Source organism: Cottoperca gobio, chromosome 1 (genome assembly GCF_900634415.1).
Source record: "Cottoperca gobio chromosome 1, fCotGob3.1, whole genome shotgun sequence".
NCBI lineage: Eukaryota > Metazoa > Chordata > Actinopteri > Perciformes > Bovichtidae > Cottoperca > Cottoperca gobio.
In genome coordinates, this window is record NC_041355.1 from 25,489,007 (window position 1) to 25,495,006 (window position 6,000).

Below are 6,000 nucleotides of genomic sequence, written 5' to 3' on the forward strand. Positions count from 1 at the left end.
CCCACATCAAAGTGTCTCGGTCAAAACATCATCTTTGTATACAAACTCTGCACAGACATTCCACTACACGTCTAAGAGTTCAGATATTACACCCCAGTTCATCACCCTAAATGAGGAAAAGTCACAAAATGTCAGGAAGAAAATTAGTTAACCAGAACTTTGGTCAACTCTAAAACGGAAATGGGTCAAATTGACCCATAACATAATACAAGGGTTAAGAATGACACAAGTGTGTTTATTTTCTATTGAGCCATGTAAATAAATTATTATCTTGAACAGCAGCTAGATTCTTAGGATATCACATGACAATCGAAAATCCATCTTGTCAGGCTTCAAGCAATACGCTTGTGTCCGTGATTGCGACAGCGTCCTTCATGCCTGATACAGGAGGGGCGTAGGTGTGTGTGACTTGTCACGGAGAAACAAAAATGGCGGCTTTTAAGAGGTTAGCGTAGATGCTGCAGTAGCATCATATATATTAGAACTGGAGAGCATTTCTTAATTGAAGGAAGAGCAAAGAACCCCACTGAAGGCTTTGTATTATTATTTCAACTGGCTTCGTTTGATTGACAGATGGTTCACCCTATCACCTGCCAAGTATTTTTTGTGTCAGTGTCCAATGATGACTTCTCAAATAGTCATGTGATAACAAACAATTTGGCGCATCAGGTTAGAGAAAAAGGCTTTGTGTGAAAATATGCAGCGACCACACCATGGACACAGTGGACGTGACCATGCAGAGGGCTCTAGCAAAAAATGCTGAGTACTTGAACCAAGCTTAACTTTAATCATAATGTGATGCAACATCATCTAGCAAGATGCTGCATTTACCAATCACATACATGCAAGGTCACATTCATTGTAGGTTACTATGTTATCTGAATCCTGTATCTCTATTTACCTTGTGATCGCAGCACCATAAGACAAAAATGATTGTTGCTGTGTAGAGCAGTAACTGTATCTGTTGTATAGTGTTCTAAACCACTGTACAGTATTGCTGTGTCTGTTAAACCTTCAAACACATGTAACTTATTTCATATTTTCACACATACCTGAGACAACATGCCTCCACCAACACAACCCCTTGTATTTTATATGGTCACTTATTCTGCCATAAAACAAACTTTTTCTGAAAATACAAAACACAGAGTAGTCCAACAAAAAGGTTTATCCTGGCTAAACTCATCTGGCACTGCACTGGATTGCCCAATCAAATCCATCTAACTGCAGGTATAATACCATGTAGCATGTACAGCAACATTGACCTACATCAGCTAACATGACAAGATAGAGGAGCAAATAATTGCTGCTGTGATAAACTTCAGAGCCGTACGAATCTTCTAAAGAGGATTGTATAATGCTATGCAGTATATTGCCTTATAATCTTATAAAAAGTACTTTTATGGTTTATACTTTGTCACTTTTTTGTTTGTTTTTTTTGCGTGGAGCAAAATACTCAAAGTAACAGTGTGTATGTATTTTATGTAGTACATAACGCTGTAAACCTGAAACATTATTGAACTTCAAAATACTGGTCAGGGAGGGATGATGCCCCAGATACTGAGTTAGTAACATACATTTACATAAATGCATACAGAAAAAGAGGGAGCGGAGGAGATATGAAGAGAAGGGGGAGAGAGGAAGAGAAGGATAGAGAGGGAGAGGAGAGAGGAGAGAAGTCCCACAGCTGTCTAAGCTTTTAGCAGCATAGCTAGGGGCTGAACCAAGATAAGCCTGAGCCAGCCCTAACTATAAGCTTTATCAAAGAGGAAAGTCTTTAGCCTGCTGTTAAATGTGGAGAGGGTGTCTGCCTCTCGAACACAAACTGGAAGCTGGTTCCACTGGGGAGGAGCTTGATAGCTGAAGGCTCTGGCTCCCATTGTACTTTTAGAGACTCTAGGAACCACAAGTAACCCTGCATTCTGGGAGCGCAATGCTTTAGTTGGGTTATAAGGTACTCTGAGATCTTTAAGATAAACAGCAGCCTGACCATTAATGAATCTTTAGCTTCAGGAGAAGGATTTCAAATGATATTCTGGATTTGACCAGGAGCCAGTGCAGAGCAGATAATACAGGAATAATATGATCTTGTTTCCTAGTTCTTGTCAATACACGTGCCGCAACAAGAGTCTTAAGGGATTTTCTGGGACAAGGAGTTGTGGTAACCCAGCCTTGAAGTAATTGCCAAGTGAAGTGCTTTTTTTTTGCTATGTTACGTAGATGAAAGAAGGCAGTCCTTGAAATGAGTTTTATGTGGGAGTTAAAAGACATATCTTGATCAAAGATGATGTCAAGATTCCTTACGGTGGTGCTGGATGCAAAGTTAATGCCATCCAGAGTTACCGTCATTTGAAAAAGAATTTTGGAGGTGTTTGGGGCCCAAGTACAATAACTTCAGTTTTGTCTGTGTTTAACATCAAAAAGTTGATAGAGATCCACATTTTTATATCCTTAAAGCATGCTTGAAGTTTAGCTAATTGATTGATTTCTTCTGGCTTGATTGATAGATATAATTGAGTATCATCCGCATAACAACGAAAGTTTATAGAGTGCTTCCTTATAATATTTCCCAAAGGAAGCATTTCTAAGGCGAATATAATAGGTCAAAGTACAGAACCTTGCGGGACTCCATGACTGACTTTGGCTGTCATGGATGATTTATCGTATACACGTACAAACTGAGATCACTCATATAAATAGAACTTAAATCAGCTTAGTGCGGTTTCTTTCATGCCAATGAAATGTTCCAGTCTCTGTAGCAGCACTAAGGTCTAACAATATGTTACGGCCACGGCCAATCCCGTCTGCCTTAGGTATCTGTGGGGGTTATTATGTGGATGTCTGCACCTGGTTTCTCTATTAGGTATGCAGATTATGATGTGTGATCCCCGGCCCTTGATTGGCTACAATGATACCTTCCTTCCAACTTGATGACGACCGAGTTGTGATTGGCGTGTACCAGTTCCGGTCCACCGATCCAAGGGACGCTGGAGAGACCAAAAGCTACAACTGCCTGGCCAGCTCGACAGTCTGGGCTGCTGGGGTTGTCAGCCATATGCATTCTGTTTGGGTCTGAGACTGTAGCACTCGTATACAGAGTAGCTTGAATGTTGTTTATTGGATACTGAACATGGTACTTGTTTCGTATTTCGTGCAAGCTGTTCACATTCTTTAGTTTGTGATACTTTGATCGTCAGCTTGGTGAACAAGCTGTTTAGAGATAAGAGATATTGGTTTAAATTGGGGCTTATTTTTTGTTAGTTTGGCTTTGACGCCTCATTGCTCTCGTGTTCTCGTTGCTCTCAAGAGCCCTCCTTTTGTTCTATTTTGTGTCTTTAAAAGCAATTGTTTGCCAATTGTCCATATTACATCAATAAATATATCTTATTTTACCATAAACATCTGGTGTATGTTACTCCCTTTTCCCTCGCCGAGCCGGGTCGTAACACAAGACAAGAACAGTCCTTTGTCTGATGCCAATAGAAGGTCATTGGTAACTTTCACCAGTACTGTCTCTGTGCTATGATGAACTCTAAATCCAGATTGAAAAACCTCAAATAAACTATTGTTATGTAAAACCACTATATCTTTTCATAGTGGTGTGATATTAATATATATATTAATGCTCTGAATGTCAAATTGAGAATCTTAAACTGATCTGTAAATGAAGCAATCTGTGTAAGCGGCATATATTTATTCAAAATATTTTTTTAACCAAGTGTGCTTGTCAGCAGCTTGTGTGGGGATTTCACTGATACATCCCAAAGTTAAGAAAAGTGAAGGTGTTAAGACAGAGGTGTGTTGAGCTTGTATCCTGTGCTTTGGCAGTTTTAGTAGTTAGTAAGCTCACCCGAACCCACCAGAACCGCAGGTCGACCCCCCCCATCACTACTGAGCAGGTGAGCAGCCACAAGGTAGACTTCAAGAGTTAAATTCCAGCACTGTGAGCGTGTTGCACAGATTGATTATTATATTAGGAAGTTGCTTGAGACTCAAAAAAGAAAGTATTAACCATTGGCGGAAATTTGAAAGGATCAGCTTAATATGTTTTGTAAAAAAAATGTAACACATCTGTAGCTCATTACCTGAAATGGGACATTAAAAATGACATTGAAATTTAGAGTTTTTAAGATTTTAGTCAACTATTGTGACTCCGTGAGGCCAATCAGCAATTCATTCAGTGGTCTACACTCACTGATGGTGCCCCTGATCGTAGCAAATGCTAATTGAGCCTTTTCAGACCACAATGAGTGTAGAGAAAACTGTGGATTGCCTGTACAAGGTTAGTATTGTTGTCATATTATTATTATAAGTAATAAACTCCAAAGTGCCTAGTGGTTTCAGTGCATGCCACATTACCACAGTTCAATTCCAGCCTTTGGATCACAGTTGCATGTCATACCCCTCTGCCTCTACTCCAAGGAAGGGTCAACACTTTAGCATTGGAAAGAATTGAATACTTGCAATATAAAATTGAATTAAAACTTTCGTATTTTTCAGCCAGTGGTACTGTACTGTATCTCATTAACTTTACAATAATGAAACAATTTGGAATTTTGTTGAGCTGTTTAAATCTACTACATTTTTGGGGAAGTGGAAACGTGGAGTCAGCAAAACTACTTTATTTCATCAACAGTGAAAAGTACAGAATCCAGAGCATATAAATGATGGAGACAGAGGGAGAAAGACCGAGATGGCAAAAGGAATAGAGCATGAGATGGGATAGGAGAGCAGAGAAAGATTGAGTGAGAGGTATGGATTATAGATTTCTAAAAGAGGAAAAAATAATAATATTACTTATACCCAGCTGAGTTGACAAATACAGAATCTAAAATTCATCCATCATCTAACTTGTCAGTAGATTCCAGTACTGTACTGTGTATCATCTACAACCTCTCATCTTTCCATCTCTCAGGATTTGCCTAAATTTGGTTTAATGTTTCATATTATATGAATTGGATTATGTGTCTCCATTTATTTTTTTCACCCTGCCATCAGAAATAAATGTTGTCAACATGTCATACACTATGAACGTGTACCTAGGCTTGTGTGTTTAAGCTAAGCATCATTCAGATCATCATTTGCTTAGTCAGCCCTGAGCCAGCAGAGCTACACACAGACACACAAACAAATATATATACATTTATTTAGCTAATTGGTTGAAAGATTGTATTTTGAAAACTTGAACAAATTTGGAAAATTCATAAGCTTTTTCAGGATTTGAATCTTTCAAAATCGAAAACATACATCTTATGTAATTTCATTATATTTAAAAAAGCAAAACAGTTACCCATTTACTTTTAAAATATTTGAAACATGAAATAGGTTGATTGTGGTTCCACTGTTCTTACATATCCAGACATTTGACCCATTGGTAAAAGGTCAGGCTTTAGTGCCTGTCAAAATTCAAGCAACATTATGTGGTAATGGGTATTTTAACACCCTTACAGTTTCAGAGTGCATTTCACATATGCATAGTACTCGTTAATATGAACAGCTGTAATGTTGCACAAGAATTTGTTATGATTACATTACTTCTGATTAAAAACTCTCTGGGAACCATCACCTTATCGTGGTGGAGAGGTTTGTGTGTCCCTATGAACCTGAGAGCTGTGTTGTCTGGAGCCTAGTGCTCCTGGTAGGGTCTCCCAAGGGAGATTGGTCTCAGACGAGGGGCTAGACTAAGAATGGTTCAAAAACGATTTCATGAAAAAAAAGGGAAAGGAAAGGAGAGACCCTGCCCGGAGGAAGCCCGGGACCCCCGTCTGGAGCCAGGCCCAGAGGGAGGGCCCAACAGCGAGCGCCTGGTGGTTGGGTTTGCCACGGAGCCCGGTCAGGCACAGCCCGAAGAAGCTACGTGGTGCCTCCCATCCATCCATCCTGTGGGCCCACCACTCATGGGAAAAACCGATGGGGTCGGGTGCGCTGTCACACGGGTGGCAGTGATGGTCTCTCTGTGTGGGAAGGAGCGCTACCAGTTGGATCTGGTGGGGCTTACCT